Raw genomic sequence first — 26,344 nt, 5'->3', positions numbered from 1 at the left:
AATATTGATTTCTCTTCTAAAAATAAAATGCTACAAATTCACATCACTTGCAAGTTCTAAGCTTTTGTTCATTCTCAAGTACCATTTTCTTCTAGCAAATGCTTTTAATTATACACACTTTACATGTTAAATTACAGTGATAAGAAAGCCAGTTAAACTTTATCTAGTCTATTACAAACAAACTTAATCTACTTTCTGGATGTTAATTTGAGACCAGAATTTTCCAACTCAGGGCTCCTTTGTCTCGCCTGGAAATTCCATCTCCTGCTACCCTTTATTAAGACAACTATAACCTTTAAAGCTTTGATAGAAGAATAAACCTAACTGGAGATGAGTTACTATGGTATATATCTTACCTTCTTTATTTTATGTTATTCTACCTTGTTGTCAAAATTGTCTGTAATTTGCATTTTTGTTGCTTCTGTTTATGCCCATACTGTGGACTGAATCATTCCCAAATAAACAAACTAATATTACTGAGTAACCATTTCAGTTCCTGCCCTTGATAAGTTCTCAGTACACTGGAGGATGTAGGTATGTGAACACATAATTAAAATAAAATTGGAAAAGGTCTATTAGAAAAGACGTAACTCAAAGCAGTGGTAAGTTTGAAGAGAAAATGAAAAAATCGAGAGTAGTAGGGGAGGCTTTATGGAAGAGGTGGTATTGTTCTGAGACTTGGAGACATTAATGATAGTTAAAGGTTATGAGGTGCCATTCTGTGTCAGGCATGTTCTAAGCAATTAAACAGTACTAATTACTCTAAACTTCAGGAAAATCCTATGAGGTGCTATATAATATGCCCATTTTATAGAGGAGGAAATGGGCGCATAGAAAAGTTAGGTAACTTGACCAAACTCTCTGTGCCATGTTTTATTTTCCAGTAATGGATGTAGTAATATCTCTATTTATGTTCTTCTCAAACTTTTCCATTATCACAATAAAAGGGGAGATCTAGTTCTTCTGCTTGAATTGTATTGGTTTGGGACTGGCATGAAACCTACAGAAGGTGGCAAAAATGACAAGAAGTCACTTCCAAGGCTAGTTCAGGAAGGAAGATACAACATCCACCTTAATCATTAGAATGCTGCTGTAACTCCTAGCTGCTATGCTTGGAGCAAGCCCAAAGAGGCCCAAATGAGGGGCCATTAGGGGAAGCTAGAGATTACACACACACACACACACACACACACACACACACACACACACAGAGAGAGAGAGAGAGAGAGAGAAAGAAAAAAGGAAGAAGGGAGGGAGGAAGGAAGGAAGGAAGAAAGGAGGGAGGGAGGGAAGGAAGGAAGGAAGGAAGGAAGGAAGGAAGGAAGGAAGGAAGGAAGGAAGCAAGCAAGCCAGCCAGCCAGCCTGGCTAGCCCTCAATAGCTCTAGTTCCTCACCGCCCTTCCAGTTCCAGCCACTATCTGACTATAACTGCATGAGGGTTCTGGAGCTCCTAAGTACTGTTCAGCCCAGCCTGTCCCAATGTCCTGACCCACAGAAACTGTAAGTTAACAAAATAATTGTTGTTTTCAGTCACCAAATATTGGGGTGATTTGTTACACAGCAACATCAACAGAAAACAGTCATACAGATAATAAATGGGAAAGCCAAAATTTGAACCCACTCTGACTCTAGGGCTCCTCTCCTACTCCTATGCCAGAAAACGCATTTTGAGATTTATGGATATTCCATCAGGTTTAAATAGAAACTTCCATGTTACGTGAATGTGTGCAAAAATCAGTTCTTGAAATCAATATTCAGAGGGGCAGAAAATGTTTTTGCATAGTGAGCTTTTTCTTTTATGATTGAAAATTAAGTGAAGAATGAGAGAATGTTTAATAGGCTCATAAACATGTCATTTGTCACAACCGCAAAAGCTGACTGTCCGGTGATGGGGTAGATACACATTGCATCATCTGGGTAATGACTTTAACCATATTAAAATAATATGACAGTTTAGATAGGGAGGGGAAACAGTACATTTTTTAATGAGGGGCAATAATTTCTAAATATGTGCCTCGGAGAAGGGAAGATGAAAGATATAGTGATTTTGAATTTTAATATTGTATGTGCTTGATTTGTGCAACTTGTTGAATTGTATCTATCACATAATCCATGAGAATGAGGACTTATCTTTTATAATAATAATGGGGTTGATCCTTGGATAACCTGGGCCCAGTATAAAGATGTTCTATAAATAATTACTAAGTGAAGGAATGACTATAATATCTTAGACCCTCAGTTTTCTTATTTATAAAATATAACTCAATAGTTGAGTTTGCTTGTCATACCTTGGGCCAGGAAAGTTTCTAGGTCATAAAGAGTCTTGCACTTCACAAATAAATGAATTTAAAATTTATCTTCTTGACATGTTAGAGAAAAGATAAATGTCATGTGTAAGACAAACATTATTAGCACTAATGTGACATCTGTCTCTACCATTGTCTTATAATGATGCCTGAATGAAGGAGGATTTGAGAATTCAGCTGAAAGATTTAGGACATCTCATTTTAGTTCAGACTATAGAGGCTCATGTGATTTTTTTAAAATGCTCTTGTCAGATAGAAGTTTCTCAACTATGGCTACCATAATTGAGAAAGCAAGATTCCACTATTATTAATAATAAGACCTACTTTACCTCCCTGATGGGTGAAGTTGAAATGAAACCCTAAATGTGAACATATGAAGCAAATATGCAAATTTTGCCTATGTAAAACGATCTATAATTGGTAATTATAATTATTCATGTTATTGATAAAGAAAATATAAACCAAAAGAGCTAACTGAATTTATTTCCTTATCATATTTCTGCTCGTTGTGTTGTAAATTTGTGCCTGTGACTTTTTCCTTCATGGAGAAAAGCTGAGAATTCACTATGACTGTATACTTTTCAAACCTGCAACCTTCCACCACATCACACAATGGATCTAGTTTTTGGAGTTATTTAATGAGAATTATTTATAAACTTGATGAAGAATTTGAATTAAAGGTAATTTCCTTTGAAAAGTAATACGGTTTGGCTGTGTCCCGCCCTCCCCGCCCCCACCAGATCTCATCTTGAATTCCTAAGTGTTGTGGGAGGTTCTCCATGAGAGGTAGTTGAATGGGGGGGGATTTTTCCCATGCTTCTCTTGTGATGGTGAATAAGTCTCATGAACTCTGATGGTTTTATAAAGAGGAGGTCCCCTACACAAGCTCTCTCTCACTGCCTGCCACCATCCATATAAGGCTTCACTTGCTCTTCCTTCTGCCATGATTGTGGGGCCTCCCCAGCCACATGGAAATGTAAATCCATTACACCTTTTTTCCTGTATAAATTACCCAGTCCTTGGCTTCCGGTTAAATGAATATGTTCAGTTTTTAAATTTTAATAGTAATTCCAGTTTAGCAAATGCTATCACTAGTTGCTCCTTCTAAAGATATGATTAGACTTCATTAGTAATGTTAACCTTTTCAAAAAGATGGTGAGTGCTATCCTGAAACTTACTGGAGACTGTTTTAATATTTAGATTTATATAACAGGTTATTTGAATATATTTAAATACGGGGATAATTCCTTCACTGTCTCAAAACCAAGCAAGATTCACCTGTTTTGTGTTCATTTGCCTCTTAAAGACAAGGGTTGAAGATAAATGGGTAGCAATGGCTACTTTATATTTTTGGCCTTAACTATGCCAATCTAATTAGATTCCCTGTATTTAAAATGGTTCCTTTTAGGAGGAGGACTCAAGATAGCATGGTGAAAACAACCCAGGATTGAAGCTCTCGGTGAATGCACAGAGAGGGTGAGTCAGGGCCGCATTTCCAGACGGATCTTTGTTGCCCACAGAATGGGGAAATTCCCAGGTATAAAAGAGACGTGGGATGCCAGGCAGAGGTTTTGGTGGATGCAGCCGGCGGCCGGCTCTGTAGCACAGTGGCGCTACACAGTGTTCCACACAAAGCGCACTGGTCCAGGTGCCCTGTTGAACCGCAATCTGAGACTTGAGATGGCTGAACTTGAGACTGAAAGGGACTTGGACAGTGAGCCAGGCCAGCAGATTTCAGGGAAACAGCGTTTGGGGTAGTGCAATGGGACAAACAAAAGGTGATTCCAAATGCTCTGGGTGGAGAGGTTTCCTGAGGGCACAGCTGAACCCAGGATGGTGCAGCTCCGTGGTGGAGGGGCGTCCGCCATTACCGAGGCAATCTGCCCCTACTGAGGTACACGCCCATTGCTGACACAACCTGCCATTGTTGAGGCAACCTGCTACAACAGAGAGACTCTACTGCAGGGCGTAGCCCCTGGCAGCAGGGTGGAGACCACAGCAGCAGGGCAGAGCCTGCAGCAACAGGGCGAACCTCACACCAGCAGGGCGGAGCCTCGGCAGGCAAATAGTGACTAGACTGCCTCCTAGCTGGGCAGGGCAGCATAACGGACACTCACAAAGAAAGCCTCAACCCCCCCCGAGACAGAGCATCTGAGAAAAAAAGGGTTTTTTTATGAGTTCACCTGCAGCAGAATTAAACGTAGCAGCCTGACAGCCCTGAATGAACAACAGAGCTCATACCTCAGCACTTGAGCTCCTATAAAGTACAGACTGTCTCCTCAAGCAGCTCCCTGACCCCTCTATATCCAAAAGACTGACATTTGGCAGGCATCATTCTGGGAAAAAGATAGCAGAAAAAGAAACTGGTAGCATCCCTCACTGTTCCGCAGCTGCTATAGGTGCACCCGAGACAAGCAGGGCCGGGAGTGGACCTCAGCAGTCGTACAGTGGAGGGGCTAGACTGGTACAAGGAAAACCAAGTAACAGAAATACTTCATCATCAACAATCTGGGCATCCACTCAGAGACCCAATCAAAAGTCAGCAACTACACAGACGACAGGTGGATAAATCCACAAAGATGGGAAGAACCCAGCACAAAAAGGAGAAAAACACCCGAAACCAGAACACCTCGCCTCCTAGAAAGGACCAAAACTCCTCACCAGCAAGGGAACAAAGCTGGACGGAGAATGACTGTGCCGAAATGATGGAATTAGACTTCAGAAGGTGGATAATGAGAAACTTTTGTGAGCTAAAAGAACATGTTTTAAATCAATGCAAAGAAACTAAGAACCTTGAAAAAAGATTTGAAAAACGATACAAGGAAATGATAACAAGAATGGATAACTTAGAGAGGAATATGAATGAATTAAAGGAGCTGAAAAACACAATATGAGAGCTTGGCGAAGCGTGCACAAGTTTCAATAGCCGAAATGACCAAGCAGAAGAAAGAATATCAGAAGTCGAAGATCAACTCAATGAAATAAAACGAGAAACCAAGATCAGAGAAAAAAGCGCAAAAAGGAATGAACAAAGTCTCCAAGAAATGTGGGACTATGTGAAGAGACCTAACCTACGTTTGATAGGTGTACCAGAATGTGACGAAGAGAATGAATCCAAGCTGGAAAATACTCTTCAGGACATTATCCAGGAAAATTTCCCCCACCTAGCAAGACAGCCCAACACTCAAATGCAGGAAATACAGAGAACACCACAAAGATATTCCACAAGAAGAGCAATACCAAGGCACAAAATCGTCAGATTCAACAAAGTTGAAATAAAGGAGAAAATACTAAGGGCAGCCAGACAGAAAGGTCAGGTCACCCACAAAGGGAAGCTCATCAGACTCACAGCAGATCTCTCAGCAGAAACACTACAAGCCAGAAGAGAGTGGAGGCCAATATTCAACATCCTTAAAGAAAAGAACTTTCAACCCAGAATTTCATATCCAGCCAAACTGAGCTTCATATGTGAAGGAAAAATAAAATCTTTGTGAACAAGCAAGTACTCAGAGATTTTGTCACCACCAGGCCTGCTTTACAAGAGCTCCTGAAAGAGGCACTACACACAGAAAGAAACAACCAGTACCAGCCATTCCAAAATCACACTAAATGCTAAAGTGCATCAACATAATGAAGAATCTGCAACAACTAACGGGCAAAACAGCCAGCTAGCATCAAAATGGCAGTATCAAATTCACACATAACAATATTAACCCTAAATGTAAATGGACTAAATGAACCAATCAAAAGACACAGACTGGCAAATTGGATAAAAAGCCAAAACCCATCAGTGTGCTGTATCCAGGAAACCCATCTCACATCCAAGGATACAAAAAGTCTCAAAATAAAGGGATGGAGGAAGATGTACCAAGCAAATGGAGAGCAAAATAAAAAAAGCAGGAGTTGCAATTCTCATCGCTGATAAAATAGACTTTAAAGCAACAAAGATCAAAAGAGACAAAGAAGGCCATTACATAATGGTAAAAGGATCAATACAACAAGAAGAGCTAATGATACTAAACATATATGGACCCAATACAGGAGCACCCAGATACATAAGGCAAGTTCTTAATGACTTACAAAGAGACTTAGACTCCCACACAATAATAGTGGGAGACTTTAACGCTCCACTGTCAATATTAGACAGATCAACCAGACAGAAAATCAACAACGATATCCAGGGCTTGAACTCAGACCTGGAGCAATAAAACCTGATAGAAATTTGCAGAACTCTCCACCCCAAATCCACAAAATATACATTCTTCTCAGCACCACATCACACCTACTCTAAAATTGACCACATAATTGGAAGTAAGGCACTCCTCAGCAAATGCAAAACAACTGAAATCATAACAAACAGTCTCTCAGACCATAGTGCAATCAAGTTAGAACTCAGAATTCAGAAACCAACCCAGAACCACACAGCTTCATGGAAACTGAACAACTGGCTCTTGAATGTTGACTGGATAAACAATGAAATGAAGGCAGAAATAAAGAAGTTCTTTGAAACCAATGAGAACGAAGACACAACATGCCAGAATCTCTGGGACACATTTAAAGCAGTCTCTAGAGGAAAATATATAGCAATAAGTGCTTATATGAGGAGAATGGAGAGATCCAAAATTGATACCCTATCATCAAAATTGAAAGAGCTAGAGGAGCAAGATCAAAAAAACTCAAAACCCAGCAGAAGACAAGAAATAACTAAGATCAGAGCAGAACTGATGGAGATAGAGACACAAAAAACCCTTCAAAAAATCAATAAATCTAAGAGCTGGTTTTTTGAAAAGATCAACAAAATAGACAGACCACTAGCCAGATTGATTAAAAAGAAAAGAGAGAACAACCAAATAGATGCAATAAAAAATGATAAAGGGGAAATCACCACAGATTCCACAGAAATTCAAACCTTCTTCAGAGAATATTACAAACAACTCTATGCACATAAACTAGTAAACCTTGAAGAAATGGATAAATTCCTGGAGTCCTGTGTCCTCCCAAGCCTAAACCAGGAAGAAGCTGAAACTATCAATAGACCAATAACAAGGTCAGAAGTCGAGGCAGCAATTAAGAGCCTACCACACAAAAAAAGCCCAGGTCCAGATGGGTTCACAGCCGAATTCTACCAGACACACAAAGAGGAGCTGGTACCATTCCTTCTGAAACTATTTGAAATAATCCAAAAAGAGGGAATCCTTCCCAAATCATTTTATGAGACCAACATCATCCTGATACCAAAACCCTGCAGAGACCCAACAAGAAAAGAAAACTTCAGGCGAATATCCATGATGAACATAGATGCAAAAATCTTCAATAAACTATTGGCAAGCCGATTGCAACAGCAAATCAAAAAACTTATCCATCATGCTCAAGTAGGATTCATCCCGGGGGTCCAAGACTGGTTCAACATATGGAAGTCTATAAACGTAATTCACCACATAAACAGAACCAAAAACAAAAACCACATGATTATCTCAATTGACGCAGAGAAGGCATTTGACAAAATTCAACAGCCCTTTATGCTAAAAACCCTCAATAAACTCGGTATCGATGGAACGTATCTCAAAGTAATAAAAGCTATTTACAACAAACCAACAGCCATTATCATACTGAATGGGCAAAAACTGGAAGCATTCCCTTTGAAATCCGGCACTAGACAAGGATGCCCTCTGTCACCACTCCTATTCAATATAGTACTAGAAGTTCTAGCCAGAGCAATCAGGCAAGAAAAAGAAATAAAGGGTATTCAAATAGGAAAGGTGGAAGCCAAATTGTCTCTATTTGCAGACGACATGATAGTATACCTAGAAGACCCCATCGCCTCAGCCCAAAAACTCCTGAAACTGATAAGCAACTTCAGCAAAGTTTCAGGATATAAAATCAATGTGCAAAAATCACAAGCATTCGTTTACACCAATAACAAACTTAAAGAAAGCCAAATCAAGAACGACCTGCCATTCACAATTGCTACAAAAAGAAAAAAAATACCTAGGAATACAACTCACAAGGAACGTTAGGGACCTCTTCAAGGAAAACTACAAACCACTGCTCAATGAAATCAGAGAGGACACAAACAGATGGAGAAACATTCCATGTTCATGGTTAGGAAGAATTAATATCGTGAAAATGGCTATACTGCCCAAAGTAATTTACAGAATCAACGCTATCCCCATCAAGCTACCATTGACTTTCTTCACAGAACTGGAAAAAACCACCATGAACTTCATATGGAACCAAAACAGAGCCCGCATAGCCAAGTCAATTCTAAGCAAAAAGAACACAGCGGGGTGCATCACACTACCGGATTTCAAACTATACTACAAGGCTACAGTAATCAAAACAGCATGGTACTGGTACCAAAACAGAGATATAGACCAATAGAACAAAGCAGAGGCATCAGAGGCAACACAACATATCTACAACTATACAATCTTTGATAAACCTGACAAAAACAAGCAATGGGGAAAGGATTCCCTGTTTAACAAATGGTGTTGGGAAAACTGGCTAGCCATGTGCAGAAAGCAGAAACTGGACCCCTTCCTGACACCTTACACTAAAATTAAATCCAGATGGATTAAAGACTTAAACATAAGACCTGGCACCATAAAAACCCTAGAAGGAAATCTAGGCAAAACCATCCAGGACATAGGAGTAGGCAAGGACTTCATGAACAAAACACCAAAAGCATTGGCAACATAAGCCAAAATAGACAAATGGGGCCTAATGAAACTCCACAGCTTCTGCACAGCAAAAGAAACAGTCACTAGAGTGAATCGGCAACCAACAGAATGGTTAAATATTTTTGCAGTTTACCCATCTGACAAAGGGCTGATATCCAGAATTTACAAAGAACTCAAACAGATTTACAGGAAAAAAACAAGCCCATTCAAAACTGGGCAAAGGATATGAACAGACACTTTATAAAAGAAGACATATATGAGGCCAACAATCATATGAAAAATTTCTCATCATTACTGGTCATCAGAGAGATGCAAATCAAAACCACATTGAGATACCATCTCACACCAGTTAGAATGGCGATCATTAAAAAATCTGGAGACAACAGATGCTGGAGAGGATGTGGAGAAAAAGGAACACTTTTACACTGTTGGTGGGAGTGTAAATTAGTTCAACCACTGTGGAAAACAGTGTGGCGATTCCTCAAGGCCTTAGAAATAGAAATTCCATTTGACCCAGCAATCCCATTACTGGGTATATATCCAAAGGACTATAAATCGTTCTACTGTAAGGACACATGCACATGAATGTTCATTGCAGCACTGTTTACAATAGCAAAGACCTGGAAGCAACCCAAATGCCCATTGATGATAGACTGGATTGGAAAAATGTGGCACATATACACCATGGAATATTATTCAGCAATCAGAAATGACGAGTTTGTGACATTTGTAGGGAGATGGATGAATCTGGAGAACGTCATTCTCAGCAAACTGACACAAGAACAGAAAATGAAATACTGCATATTCTCACTCATAGGCGGGTGATGAAAAATGAGAACACATGGACACAGGGAGGGGAGTACTAAACACTGGGGTCTATTTGTGGGAAAAGGGGAGGGCCAGCGGAGGGGGAACTGGGGAGGGATAGCCTGGGTAGAAATGCCAAATGTGGGTGAAGGGGAGAAAGGAAGCAAAACACACTGCCATGTGTGTACCTATGCAACTGTCTTGCATGTTCTGCACATGTACCACAAAACCTAAAATGCAATAAAAAATTTTAAAGAAATGGTTCCTTTTACTTGTTGAAAGGCATTTTAGTGTGGTTTATGTGTAATATCAAAAATTATTTAACATGTCACACATTTTATAGATGATCTATAAGGTCATATGCTTTTAATATAGTAGCCAACTAAACTTCACTCTTGGATTCTTTAAATCTAGGTCAAACTAAGTTATAATTTAGGATTGTCTTTAAACAGCCATTCAGAAACAAAACTGTAGAACTGCTGTGCATTTGTGATTGGAAATGGTGCGTTCCCAATTTAAAAGAATTAAAGTAGAGGACATATACACAACGTTAAAATTATGTGTGAACATAAGACTTAAACAAATTAAAAAGAAAACCACAGGTAATGAAAAAAAAAATTACCCAGTCTTGGGTATGTCTTTATCAGTAGCATGAAAATAGAATAATACAGAATTAGACAAAAAGACATAAAAAGAAGAGAGAGAGAGAGAGAGAGAGAGAGAGAGAGAACAAATTTCATATGTAACCAATATTTGGGAAACAATGATAACAGGATTAATGTCACACTTACTGAATCTTTACTATAAGACAGCTCATTTGACATGCAATAATTCGGTCTTCACAACAACTTATGGTGCAGGTATGATTATTATTACACTAATTTTACAGATGAAGAAACTGAAGAATGGAAAGAATAAGTGAATTATCCAAGTAAATGTAGAATTTCAGTTTCAGATTCAGTCCAAACCCCATAGCCTTAAGCATGTCACAATAGTTAGTATGTGATTATTAACTTCCAACTAAAAATTTCTATTGAAAATACCTTAGTAAACACCCCAAATGTTTTAAATATAACCAAATTATTAACAGATAAAAACTACAGTAAGAAGGTAAATAATTTTGGACTTGTTAATTTACTGATTTGTTACAACTCAACGTAACTTTAGTTTTAGTATTTTTATAACATTTTGAAAAGTACTTTAAAAATAATTGTATCTTTAGAAATGTAGGTTACATTTTGTGGATACATTCTTATATAGTGGCTTCTGTTTTCAATATTCTGGCATATATAAGCCAGCAAACATATGAAAAAATGCTCATCATCACTGGTTATTAGAGAAATGCAAATCAAAACTATGATGAGATACTATCTCACGCCAGTTAGAATGGCAATCATTAAAAAAATCTGGAGACAACAGATGCTGGAGAGGATGTGGAGAAATAGGAACAATTTTACACTGTTGGTGGTAGTGTAAATTAGTTCAACCATTGTGGAAGACAGTGTGGCGATTCCTCAAGGACCTAGAAATAGAAATTCCATTTGACCCAGAAATCCCAATACTGGGTATATACCCAAAGGATTATAAATCATTCCATTATAAAGACACATGCACACGAATGTTCATTGCAACACTGTTTACAATAGCAAAGACCTGGAATGAGCCCAAATGCCCATCAAGGATAGACTAAACAAGGAAAATGTGGTACATATACACCATGGAATACTATGCAGCCATCAAAAATGATGAGTTTGTGTCCTTTGTAGGGACATGGATGAATCTGGAAACCATCATTCTCAGCAAACTGACACAGGAACAGAAAATCAAACACCACATGTTCTCACTCATAAAGGGGTGTTGAACAATGAGAACACATGGACACAGGGAGGGGAGCATCACACACTGGGGTCTGTTGGGGGTGGGTAGGGGAGGGACAGCAGGGGATGGGGAGTTTGGGGAGGGATAACCTGGGGAGAAATGCCAGATATAGGTGACAGGGGATGGAGGCAGCAAACCACATTGCCATGTATGTACCTATGCAACAATCCTGCATGATTCTGCACATGTACCCCAGAACCTAAAGTACAATAAAATAAAGTAGCCATTGTTTAATGGAAGTTTGTTTTCTGCCAAAATGTGACTTGGTTTTCTCCATAATACCCTTTATTAGGTGAATTTCTGCTTTTAAAAGCTGCACTGCTTTTAAAAGTCCAGTAGTAGAAACATGAAAGAAAAATATAAACACTTTGTGTTTGTTACCTGTGAGTGCAGTTATGTTTGGTTTCAAAATTTACAGGGCATTTTCATAGGTAGTATCACACTTACACTTCTTAATATTCCTATGAATATCATCATGCTCTTTTCAAATGAGTAAGAGAAGGTTCACAGTAGTAAAGTGAATTGCACAAAATCTCACAGAAGAGGTAGAACTAGAATTCAAACCTAGATCTTCAGAGCTTGCAGTTCAACATTCTGTTGCCTGATGGCTATGATCATCCATTCCTCCTTTTTTTTATATCTACTATCAATGATGAATAGTCTAAGAAGGAAGTTGGTTGAGCCTTGGGAGACTCATGAAGGTCAACATTTTTCTTTTGTTTGAGACTCCAAGTTTGTTCTCTAGTAACTAGAAATAGAACAACTTATTCTGGTCTTGAAATGGAACTGCATAAACATCATTTTAAATAAAAGCCTAAATTTAAAACCATTTATAGCAGTTATTCTGTTGGTATTATCTAAATTATTCAGAAGACAGATATATTTATTAATACTTCATGTATAACTTTATATTCTAAACAATCAGCACACAAAGATCCAAAACATTGGGTCTTTTAATTTAAGTTTAAATGTACTTCCCAATTATTTGTGGGCATATATGAATTTTCTACAGATGTTGATTAATGCCCTAGCTTTCTTTAACCTATAGAGAATTACATTAAGCTTGAGACCTAAAAAGAAATTGACTGGTTGAAAAGCTAATTGCGACAAAAAGCTTAGGTCATCACTTCATGAATTCTATTGATTTGAAAATGACTATGATACATAAGATATGGGTGCACTTTTTGTGTAATTTTCACAAAGCAAATATATCCAATCTTTTTAAAAAATAAGCAAAACTACACATGCTAAATTGGATCAGATATATTTGGCTTGGAGAAGGATGTGAATTAAATTGAAACTCTTCTCCTTTTGTCTCTTCAGCATATGTTGTGCCACCTCTGTTCTGTTTATTTGCCACATCCCTGAAAGCATATGAGCTATCACTAAAATTGTTTACCCACAAACCAAATGGGTCACATGACTCAAAATAGAAGTCTGTTTTAGGAATATGATCAAATATTAAGGATCCCAAAATCACACATTTTGTTAAAAATTAAAATTAACAACTTATTTATATAGGTAATTTAACAGAACCTTTATGTGTTTGCAGTTCTATTGTGCTTTTTTGTCCTGCAAGCAGAAATGCAACACTGCTCTTACAAACATCGTATTTAATTCTTGGAGAGACTGCAGTATGCCATTACAGATGGATTGATAGCCTTGATGATATCATTGAACTTTTGTCATGCCTAACATGGAAGATTTGCTATATGCCAGAAAATTTTTGTCATTCATCTTGCTTTTGAAAGGCCAAATTTATTTGCAACCTTGAACGACATTGGACACATGCACATGAAACAGCCCGAAATCTATCATGCAGTGAATATCTTATAAAACTGCTATTCAAAATACTAAGTATTGACCTGGTTTTCAGAACCATCTTCAAAGCCAACACTTTCAATTTATTTGCTTAGGAACTCTGATTTTCACTGGATAGTAACAAGTTTACATTTTCGGTCTTTTTTTTTTTTCCTGAGTAACCAGAGGCCACCAAATATGCACCATGTTTTCCTATTTGTTTTAATTAAGTGGGAAACAACAGAATTATAAATGCATGTGTATGTCTGTTATTTACTAATGTCAATATGTAACTGATTAGTGAAATTGTACTAGTAATGGAGCCCATCTTTGGTTGGATTATTCAGTGAACTTTTAAAAAACCTCAGCTTATACTTACATGTAGCAAAATTGCATAGTAATAGTGCTGTCAGGAAAAAAGCAAGATTGTCTTTTGAGCTTTCTGTGATTTGGAGCAAAAATGTGGCATATGTTACTATAAACTTGTAATTCCATTTATATTAAAACTGAATTTTTGTTCAGTACAAATTAGAAAGCAATTGATCACCTTCTATGAACCAGGTTTGAATTTTTAAGTATGTAATAATAATAGCTAGTGTTTAGCTGATAATTATAATACTAAAATCTACGACTTATAGAGTTCATGCTAGAAACAGTGCTAAGCATTTTTTTAAATTACCTAATTTGATTCTCACAATAGCCTTGTAAAGTAGTTATTTTGTTTCTCCTTACTGTAAAGATGACAAAATTAAGATTTATAAAGTCAGGGGCTAATATTTCATAAAGGAGCTTACTTTGTGCTGATTTGTGCCCTGGTAGATTAAGACCTAAATAAGCCAGGTAAAAGCCATTTCATTTGTAATTGTCACCTATCCAGGGAAGTTGCCTGCCTATTAAATTTGGTTTTCTTCAAAGGGTTTAATTTTTAGTTTTAATTTTTAAGAATTTGAGTAATGCAAATGCAGTTCTGTTCCACGGTTATATTGCTCAGTGGTGAAGTCCGGGCTTTTAGCGCACCCATCACCCAAATCATGAACATTGTACCTGTCATGTAGTTTTCCCATCCTCACACCCCTACCACACCCACACCCACCTTTTGGAGCCTCCAGTGTCTACTTCTCTACTCTGTATGTCCATGTGTACTCAATGTTTAGCTCCCACTTATGTGAGAACATGCAGTATTTGACTTTCTGTTTCTGAGTTATTTCACTCAGGATAATAGCCTCCATTTTCATCCATGTTGTTGCAAGGGACATGATTTCATTCATTTTTATGACTGAATAGTACTCTATGGTATATATATCCACATTTTTAAAATCCAGTCTTCCATTAGATGGACACCAAGGTTGATTCCATGAATTTGCTATTGTGAATAGTGCTGCAGTAAACATACGAATGCCGGTGTCTTTTTAATATAATGGCTTATTTTCCTTTGGGTTGCAGAATTGAATGGTCGTTTTACTTTTAGTTCTTCGAGAAATCACAGTATTTTTCCTAGTCATTGTACTAATTTACCTTCTTATCAACAACGTATAGGCCTTCCTTTTTCTCTGTACCCTAACCAACATCTGCTGATTTTTGACTTTTTAATAATAGCTATTCTTACTGCTATAAGATGGCATCTCATTTTGGTTTTAGTTTGCATTTCTTTGATGATTAATGATGTTGAACACTTTTTCATGTGTTAGTTGGCTGCCTTTATGTCTTCCTTTGAAAATTGTCTGCTTATATCTTTTGTCCACTTTTTAATAGGGCTATTTGTTTGTTTTCTTGTTGTGTTGCTTGAGTCCCTTGTAGATTCTGGATATCTGTTTTTGGTTTGATGCATAGTTTGCACATATTTTCTCCCATTCTGTTAACTGTTTGTTTACTCTATTGATTATTCCTTTTGCTGTGCAGAAGCTTTTAAGTTTAATGAAGTTCAATTTGTCTATGTTTATTGTTGCATTTACTTTTGAGGATTTAGTCACATATTCTTTGCCCAGGGAAATGTCCAAAGAGTTTTTCCTCGGTTTTCTGGTACAGATGTGTGACATCCTTTCCTTTCGTTTTCAGTGTGTTAGTGTGGGTTGAGTATTCAGGGAATACATGGTCTCTTCTATAACTTCCACTAAGGTTATTCTATAATGCTGTCATTATAATTTGAATGTGAAGAGTTCTTCTAATCAGAAACCTTCATGTGCATTGCTGTTTTCTCAAGTAGGAGCAATCAACTGATAGACTGATATAGCTTTGGCTGCAGAAATGGACTAAACAGAATACTGATGTTCCATGTCATAAAGTAGCTTTAAGCTCTTTAGGAAGCAACTCAACAAGCAACATCTTGAAGATCATTCCTTTTAGAAAGCCACACTACATATTTTAAAATTCAAGGGAATAACAGGTTTTGCACCAAAAGTGATAAAATTGTGCACCATGGCGGAGAGTATATAAAAAGGAAAGATGGTAGTATGAAACTTTAGCCTTAACTTTAAGGGAATTTTTGTATTTATTGTGCTATTTTTCCTGAAGGCATGGTTATTGCAAAGAAATTGGGGAAACAGGCAAATATAGAACAACAAAACAAAAACCATTCTTAATCCTTTTTTTCCTTTTTTTGAAATTGAGTCTTACTCTGTCACCCAGGCTGGAGTGCAATGGCATGATCTCGGCTCACTGCAACCTCCATCTCCCAGGTTCAAGTGATTCTCCTGCCTCAGCCTCTTGAGTAGCTGGGATTACAGACATGTGCTACCATGTCCAGCTAATTTTCATATTTTTAGTAGAGGCGGGGTTTCACCATGTTTCCCAGGCTGGTCTTGAACTCCTCATCTTCAGTGATTCACTGACCTTGGCCTCCCAAAGTGCTGGGATAACAGGTGGGAGCCACTGCACCTGACGAGTCTTTTCAAAAGAACATAGCCACTGTTAGCATATTTGACTATCTCTTTCCATTTTTTTCCAAAAATATATATTGATAAGTAGATACATATGGAATCACCATTGTAAATGTAAATGTAAGTAATAAACACATTTTTAATATGTCTAAAGTAATATTTGTTTACCTCTGCCATAATAAGACATTGGCAGAGGTAAAGAAATATTACTTTAGAATGTGACTAATTATTAATTATGGTATAATGGTTCTTTGGATGTGTCATAATCTACTTAAAATTCGACTGATATTGAGATTGCTCCTATTTTTCCTCCTCTGTTTTTTTTTTTTTTTTTTAATTTGAGATGGCGTCTCACTTTGTTGCCAGGCTGGAGTGAAGTGGTGCGATCTTGGCTCACTGCAGCCTCCCTTGCCCAGGTTCAGGCGATTCCCCTGCCTCAGCCTCCTGAGTAGCTGGGACTACAGGCGCATGCCACCATGTCCAGCTAATTTTTTGTATTTTAGTAGAAACGGGGTTTCACCAGCTTGGCCGTTATGGTCTTAATCTCCTGACCTCAGGATCCTCCCACCTCAGCCACCCAAACTGCTGGGATTACAGGTGTGAGCCACTGTGCCCGGCCTCCTCCTCTGGTATTAAAAATATATAAATCATTATACACATTGTGATTACATCCTTAAGATATATTCTTGAAAGTAGAATTTTTGCAGAGAAAAGTATATGCATATTCTGATATTTGTAACCACTTGAAGTTCAGAAACTGTTTCCAAGTTTGTGCTCCGGTTAGCAAAGTATAGTATATCCTTTTTCCCCACCTTTACCACCTTTTCAGTAGCACTGATTTTCATCTTTATAAATTTGATATAGAATTAATGGGATTAATTTTATTTTAGTTTTAATTTTTAACTACCAATAAGATTCAACAGCATTTGACATTTTTTGGACATTTGTATTTCTGACTTTTTTTAATTAATTGATTTCATTTTATTAAATGAAATTAAATTTCTATTTGGGAATGTTTACCTTTTCTTTATATACTTACATATATATATGATATTTATGCTTGTTTCCCTTTTCTTTACACACACACACACACACACATACACACACACGATATTTACTCTTCACTGTATATCTGTCAATGTTGTTTTCTTCATTTCTTATTTAACTTTGAGTTTTGGTCACTCTGCATGGTGGATTCTAAAGTTTTTATGGGAAGTTCATCAGCCTTTCCATTTATGCTTTTTAACCCTGGTATTATTCTAGCTCCAAAAATATAAAATATATTTGTAAAATATCTGTAGCTGTTTTATGTTTTACTAAAATTCCTTCTAAACAAAAAGTGTATTTTAAGTCCTTTTTAATGTTATTTTTATTTTCTATTTTGACCAACAAAACCACTAATTGTCTTTTATTTCTTAACATCTATCAATGTCAGTCTGAACTTATCAGTTTGATTTGATAAGGACCAAATTTAATTTGACATTTGACATTTGTTAATGTGCATAAGTTTTAGGTTTAAGATCAATAGACATGTGGAAAGGGACACTTATACATGATATTCATTATTTTAATGTATCTTTATTGATAGTTTTCTCTAATATTATCTCACAGAGATATAGTTATTCACATTCTTTATGGGTAAAAGGCTTTGCTTTCAACTCTCTCATACCAGATATGACAGTCCAAGACAGAAATTTTCAAGTATTTTCAGCAATAATAATGACCACTTTATTTAAACAAATTCTAAATTGAGAGCTATCCAGTATGTAAACCAGATTAAAGCAGTTTTTCACGTACTGAATTGGTTATATGCTAGGGTGCTCCTCTGTCTCATACTACATGCTATTTCTGTCCAGGCACTCCCTGAGACAGCTCTTTGAATCTTTAAGGTTATGAAGCACAGTCTTTCAGATCAGAAGAGTAAAAGTCAGATCCAGTCAAACAAATGAGTGAGATTGCTGTGTATGAAAGAATAAGTTGTGGAAAAGACTGGTGGACATAGTCAGCATGTAATTGGTCCAAAAGTATACATTTTTTTCTGAAGCCCTCTTCGGGGCTATAAAAACTTGACATTACTTTTGTTTTAAAATTTCTGTATTTATTTCAGATAAAGCCAGGCAGAAGCAATTTGAATGGGCTATATTAACCTAATTTTCAATTAAAGTAATTTTGCCATTATATGTCATTATATTAGGTCTTACATTTAGTAAATATCACTATAAAAAAGATGAAAAACTTGGCATTTTTTGAAAAATCTCTTTTGGAGACTTTGTCATTATTTTGTCCAATGATTCTTATATTCAAAACTCATTTAAGATATTCCCATAAGAATTTAATGTCCGTAAAAGTCTGTTCCTCCTGAAAAACAAGTATTTCCTTTTTAACAGTCACTGAAAATTATATAACCTCTTGTTTTATTCTTTTTTTAAAATTACCTATCAGAAATCTCAGACCTATTTTTTAAATAATGATGACAGAAGCAATACAAAAACAAAAATTAAGACTTTAAATGACCTAACTTTACCACTGTTATAGATCAAATTATTTACATTTGTAAAGCTTTCCAAATTTTCTCCATAAGAATATATGGCTTTTGTAGTTGCAGCTAAAACACAGGAACAATCGTAATCCATTTCAGGATAACAGTTTCTCATATTGTTGCATGAGTCATAACAATTGTAATTTTTAACGACTGTACTCACATGATACATTTAACTTACTTGGTTATTCCCATATTGGTGAACACTTAAGTTGTTACCAGTGTTTTTGCTCTGTGAGTGTGTGTGTGTATGTTTCTGTTCCTCAGTTTCCTTTTAATGACCATACTTTTTTGAACAACTTCATATGATCTTGTCAGTTTATTATGTGTCCTGTATGATATTACGTATGGCAAGTATCTAATGTAGTTCAATTCCTTTGGAATATATTTTTGGATAAATTCATAAGAGTGGAAATATGAGATTCCTGAAACCTGACTTATTCTAATACATGCCCCTTCTTTAACAAACTAAGCTTAAAAAAATAATATCTAAAGTTGTATGTAAACTTATACTCCAATTTCCCTTAGGAAATCAACTTTTATTGATCTTTCTGTCTGTGATATTCTGCAGCACAAAGCACAGAACTTAATTACAAAGCCATATATTTTTTGTTAATTACCACATGTTTATTAGTTGTGTATGCCTGGCTTGTTGACAGAGTCAGGTGTAGGAAAAATAAACAAGTACGTAAAGTCTAAGTTAATGGAAATTTCTTTGGAATATTGTAATGAAAAGTAAGGAGAATCTAGAAATAGTGTGAATAGGTCTTCTCTTTCTTGCTATGATGGGATAAGTAGTAGCAGACCAATTATCTTGCTGAGAACAACAAAAAATGTTGAATTTAATATAAAAAAACCACATATCTGAAGACATTGGAAAACATTGTGGCAGCCAGGAAAGTCAATGAGGTGAGCTTTCTTATCAAGGGATTGATTAATAAGTGACACAGTGAAGAGGCTAAAAAGGTGGGAAGAAAGTGGCTGCTAGTAGGAAGAAAAGGTATGTGGAACAGTCAGCAGCCCCACCAGGCTGGGGAGACATAAACTGAAATTCAGAACTAACACAGAAGCCAAAATCTGAAGGATGAAGATACTGGAGAAAAGGTATACCAGTTAGAATCCATAAGAGACAGAAACCACAGATACAGATTGATTTGGTCAGAGAAAAAATACTGTGAAGATGTATTAATTAGAACTGGAGATAAAGTACTAAAAGGGATAAAGAGAACACTGAAGAATATAGGAATAGCATATGCAGAAACTGGCCACTATGTCTGGGACTGAAGGAGAGTTCCCAGGAGTGAAACAAACTTGGAAGCATCGTCTCAATTCCCTGGCCGGGTGAAAAGTCAAATCTCACTGGAAAGGGTATGGCTATGGCTCACTGGATGGCAGGAAAGTGTGCTGACATGCTGCTGCTCAGGAGAGGTGGGCAGGAACATGTCCACCAGGGGGGCACTGAAATTCACTGGGAAGCTGCCTACTAGAGGACTGGTAAAACTTGCTGAAGGGAATGCACCTCTAGGTTTTTTATTTACCACTGGCAGAATAGCTGCTTGCTGGTGAAGAAACTACCCATTGACAATAAAGTGGCTGGCTGGCAGCCACAACGTACAAGCCTGGAAAGCAAAGTATATTCATATTACAATGAGAGGTCTCTCCCTCTTGCAGCTTTCCTTCAGAGTCCTCTGCTAAGGCTCAACAAGAAGCTGGCAAGGGAGAAATGTTTACAGGTCCAGCTCCTATATTTATCATAAAGCAATGCAGAAAAGGGTGGAATTACAAAAACAAGAAAAGCTATGACAAGATGGAAATTTTTACCAGAGAAGTAGAATTTATAAAAAGAATCAACTGCAAATAGTTGAAATGAAAAAGGAAATAACTTTAATCGAGAATGTAATAGATGGGATTCATGGCATATTATAAACAGCTGATTCTGGAATTGATAACCTGAAGGGTCAGTAGACTATCTCTACTGAAGCAAACAACAAAAAATAATAAAATATAATCGAAAATAGCATGAGGCAAATGATGTATGGATAATAGTATCATAAGCCCATGTATGGAAGTACTAAAAAGGAAGGATAATAAAAATGAGACAAAAGCAATATTTCAATAGATACTGGTGAGAACAATTTCTTTACACTGAAAGACATCTAACTGCAAAATAAAAATTCACTAAAATCCCAAGGAGGAAACCTCAAAGAAAAACATATCATGGTACATCATAGTAAAACATATGAAGAAAAATAAAGAGAAAAATAAAATTTTGACACAGCATAATTGTACATATTTATGAGGCACAGTGTGGTGTTTTGATACATGTATATATTGTGTAATGGTAAGATCATGGTAATTACCACATCTGTCACCTTAAGCATTGATCATTTCTTCATTATAGAAACATTCAAAATTCTCTCATATAGCCGTTTCAAATACACAACACATTGATTGTAAGCTATAGTCACCCTACTGTGCAGTACACTACTGGAACTTATTCTTCCAGCTGTTAAATTGTATTTGTTGACCAACCAAAGGGAAAATCTCAAAAGCAGGCAGAGAAAAACAGTCAAATTATTTTTAAAAGAAAGTTTAAATGATGATAGAATGACACTGCTAATAATCTTTTTTTAAAATCTCTAGAATTCTATTCCACTGAAAATATTACTCAAAATGTCAGGTGTAATTATAAATGGAGGAGAAGAGGCAGATCTCTAAGTAAGAGTTCCAAATAATATATGTAGATACTCTGCCCTCAAGGGGTAGCATAACTCTCCAGTTTCTATGTGTGGGCTGTGCATAATGACTTTGCTCCAAAGACTATGGAAAGAGGAAAAAAACTAGAGGAACTTTATTATTCTAGAATGAGAAACCTGACAAATGCTACATCAGCCAGGGATCAAGGTCAACATCACCAGTGCTAAGTCATGCTGAGATAATAAAGGCACTTTACTTCTGTAAATCTTCCTCCTTAAAACCCACAATCCCCATTTAAAATAAGGAAAACACTACAAAAATCCAACTTGAGAGACATTTTGTAGGATGCCTGACCAGCATTTCTCAAAACCATCAAAGTCATCAAAGTAATCCCAGCACTTTGGGAGGCCAAGGTGGGCAGATCACAAGGTCAGATTGAGACCATTCTAGCTAACATGGTGAAATCCCGTCTGTACTAAAAATACAAAAAAGTTAGCTGCGTGTGTAGTCCCAGCTACTCAGGAGGCTGAGGCAGGAGAATTGCTTGAACCCAGGAGGTGGAGATTGCAGTGATCTGAGATAGTGCCACTGCAATACAGCCTGGGCAACAGTGTAAGACTCAGTCTCAAAAAAAAGGAGTCTGAGAAACTGTCATAGCCAAGAGGAACCTCAGGACCATAACAACTAAATATAATATCCTGGGACAGGAAAAGGACATTAGGCAAAAGCTAAGAAAATCTTAATTAAATATGGACTAGATAATGCAATCTATCAATATTAGGGTTATTAACAAATGTACCACACTAATATAAGATGTCAAAAACAGTGAAATACGGGATGTGTGGAGTATATATGAACTCTGTACTCTTTCAGATTTTTCTGTAAATCTAAAATATATTCTAACATAAACATTTTATTTAAAAATTAAGGTGAAAAAACACTTTTTTTCATATTGCCATTTCCTGACTATGAAAAAAATTATTGCCAGCAGAACCATATGAAAATAAATACTAAGAGCAATTTTCAGGCCAAAGGACATTATTTCAGAAAGAGGCACAGATATACAGGAAGGAATAATGAATGCCAGAAGAGGTAAATACGTAAATAAACTTAAATTACTTCTGACTATAAAATAATAACTATGATGTCTTGTGGGGTATAAATATCCAAAAATAAAACACATACAATAGTATAAAAGGTAAGAAAAGTTTAAAAAGAAAGTGTAAGGTTCTAGCATTATCAGGGAAGTGGTTAAAATACTAATTTATATACAAGGCTACAGTACTCAAAACAGCATGGTATTGGTACAAAACAGAGATATAGACCAATGGAACAGAACAGAGACATCGGAGGCAACACAACAAATCTACAACCATCCCATCTTTGACAAACCTGACAAAAGCAATGGGGAAAGGATTTCCTGTTTAATAAATGGTGTTGGGAAAACTGGCTAGCCATGTGCAGAAAGCAGAAACTGGACCCCTTCCTGACACCTTACACTAAAATTAAATCCAGATGGATTAAACACTTAAACATAAGACCTAACACCATAAAAAGTCTAGAAGAAAATCTAGGCAAAACCATTCAGGACATAGGCGTAGGCAAGGAATTCATGACCAAAACATCAAAAGCATTGGCAACAAAAGCCAAAATGGACAAATGGGACCTAATCAAACTTGACAACTTCTGCACTGCAAAAGAAACAGTCATTAGGGTGAATCGGCAACCAATAGAATGGGAAAAAATTTTTGCAGTTTACCCATCTGACAAAGGGCTGATATCCAGAATTTACAAAGAACTAAAACATATTTACAAGAAAAAAACAAACAAGCCCATTCAAAAGTGGGAAAAGGATATGAACAGACACTTTACAAAAGAAGACATACATGAGGCCAACAAACATATGAAAAAATGCTCATCATCACTGGTCATTAGAGAAATGCATATCAAAACCAAATTGAGATACCATCTCACACCAGTTAGAATGGTGATCATTAAAAAATCTGGAGACAACAGATGCTGGAGAGTATGTGGAGAAATAGGAACACTTTTACACTGTTGGTGGGAGTGTAAATTAGTTCAACCATTGTGGAAGACAGTGTGGCGATTCCTCAAGGACCTAGAAATAGAAATTCCATTTGACCCAGTAATCCCATTACTGGGTATATATCCAAAGGACTATAAATCGTTCTACTATAAGAACACATGCACAAGAATGTTCATTGCAGCACTGTTTACAATAGCAAAGACCTGGAACCAACCCAAATGCCCATTGATGATGGACTGGACAGGGAAAATATGGCACATATACACCATGGAATATTATGCAGCAATCAAAAATGACGAGTTCGTGTCCTTTGTAGGGACATGGATGAACCTAGAGACCATCGTTCTCAGCAAACTGACACAAGAGCAGAAAATCAAACACTGCATGTTCTAACTCATAGGCAGATGTTGAACAATGAGAACACATGGACACAGGGAGGGGAGCACTTACACACTGGGGGTCTGTTGGGGGAAAATAGGGAGGGACAGCAGGGGGTGGGGAGTAGGAGAGAGACAGCATGGGGAGAAATGCCAGATATAGGTGATGGGGAGGGAGGCAGCAAAGCACACTGCCACGTGTGTACCTATGCAACAATCTTGCATGTTCTTCACATGTACCCCAAAACCTAAAATGCAATTTAAAAAATAAATAAATAAATAAAACAAAAAAAGAATAGATGTTTTACTAACTAGAATTACCACTAAAAGAATAATAAAGGAACATATGACAGACAATCTAATATAAAGGGCAAGTAGAACACTGAAATCAATTTTGAGAAAAGTAAGAGCTGAGCATAAAAGTAACAAAATATATGGTGAATTTAGAAAAACAATAAAATGGTAAATTTAATCTAAATGTTAGTAATTACCTTAAAGTCCATGATATGAAAAAAAAAGTCAGTGATATGATACTACAGTTAAAAGTCAAAGATGGTTAAAATATATTAAAATAATGTAGATACGGATATATGGAGAGACAGTTGCTCAGATAAATGAATACAAAAAAGGGAAAAACTAAAGTTTAGAAAATGGAATGACATGCAAAGTCATTAACCAAAAGAAAAGAAACTAACCAAAGGAAAACTGATACAACTATAATAATATCATAAAAATCTGTCGTACTGAAAAAAGCATAGCTAGTGGCTCAAGCCTGTAATCCCAGCACTTTGGGAGGCTGAGGTGGGTGGATCACGAGGTCAAGAGATCGAGACAATCCTGGTCAACATGGTGAAACCCTATCTCTACTAAAAATACAAAAATTAGCTGGGCATGGTGGTGCGTGCCTGTAATCCCAGCTACTCAGGAGGCTGAGGCAGGAGAATTGCCGGAACCCAGGAGGCGGAGGTTGCAGTGAGCCGAGATCGCGGCATTGCACTCCAGCCTGAATAACAAGAGCAAAAACTCCGTCTCAAAAAAATAAAAAAAATTAAAAAAGCATAGCTAGATATTTAAAGAGGAACATTTTATAATAACAAAGTGTTAATCTGCTAGGAAGATGTGCTGATCCTAAGTTTGTATGTGCCTCATAATAGAGCTTCAAATTATATGAAACAAAAATTGTAGTCGGGAAGTGGCACATGTAAAATTAAATAAAGCAATTCCACTATGCTTCTCTTGCTAACTGATAAAACAAACATATGAAAAATTCTTAAAGATCTAAAGATATGAAAATCATGATTAACAAATCGAATGAATTATACATATTTAAAATATACTTGTATAATGTGTGAAAGTATATATTACATATATGCACATATGTATAGAAAGAAAACAGAATCTGATCATTGCAGAATATACATTATTTTCCAGTATACATAGATTTCTTTAAAAAAGAAAAAACAGAATTGACCATGTGCTGGAATATAAAGCAAGCCTTAACAAATTGTAAAGAATTGAAATCAAGCAGAGTATATTTTTTTGTTCACAGTGGAATTAGTCTAGCATTTTATACCAAGATGATTGAAAATTTCTCAAATGTTTAAAAAAGAAATTCCAAAACATACTTCAAAATAACCCAAAGAAGAAATGTTTATGTAGATTAGAAAATAGTTTGAGTTGAATGATAATTAAAATGGAACATTAAAATGTGTGGTGTACAGCTAGTAATTTTATTTTTAGGAAAACGAACATATGAGTGTGATGTGGTCTTTCCAACAAGGCTGGCATCCTTTTTTCTTGTTTAGACACAGTGTGTTCAGTTCCTTGATTGAGAGGAGGAATTCTCCACCCTTCTGCAATCTCTGCTTGCCTGTAACTGCTTTAACTAACAAAAATCTAGGAAGCTAGGCTATGTGGCTTCCAAGGCTAGACCATAAGAAACCTGCAACTTTTGTTTCGATCTACTGCCATGGTCTTCCTGCAGGAGGTAAGCCACCATGTAAAATGTCTCTACCCTGGGGATACGAAGCCGGGGAAAAGCAGAAGCTCAGCATGTGGGGAGCTGCATGAGCAACAGGGAGACACCTGACCAGCCACCCAGACGTTCCAACCATCTCAGTCCAAATCCCAACATGGGAGTGACAAAGCCTGCATGCCGGTCTGCCCACAGCTGTCGCCTTACTTCTACCTTCTGTGGGACTTCAAATGAGGACCAAACAGTTGATTATTACCTGAGAATCCCTAGACATGTGGAAAATAATAAGTTGTCTTTTAAAGCCACTTAGTGTTGGGGTGATTTGTTACAGATAACCAGGAATATTTTATAAAAGAAAGACT

The 26,344-nt window shown here is 36.7% G+C and overlaps 1 protein-coding gene across 13 annotated transcripts in view; it reads left to right on the top strand.

Annotated features, from left to right (window-relative positions):
- The window catches only part of LOC103788721 (uncharacterized), a 682,665-nt gene that overhangs the window by 392,588 nt on the left and 263,733 nt on the right, over positions 1-26,344 (top strand). For 11 of the 13 annotated variants that reach the window (XR_013528871.1, XR_013528865.1, XR_013528870.1 and 8 more), the window contains one exon: positions 3,715-3,782. The exons of the other annotated variants lie outside the window; for them this stretch is intronic. The gene's annotated coding sequence lies outside the window, so the exon portion shown is untranslated. The remainder of the gene's footprint in view (positions 1-3,714; positions 3,783-26,344) is intronic. 13 annotated transcript variants of the gene reach the window in all.

The sequence above is a fragment of the Callithrix jacchus genome, chromosome 17 (assembly GCF_049354715.1).
Source record: "Callithrix jacchus isolate 240 chromosome 17, calJac240_pri, whole genome shotgun sequence".
Taxonomy (NCBI): Eukaryota; Metazoa; Chordata; class Mammalia; order Primates; family Cebidae; genus Callithrix; species Callithrix jacchus.
This window is presented reverse-complemented; position numbering and strand designations above follow the sequence as displayed.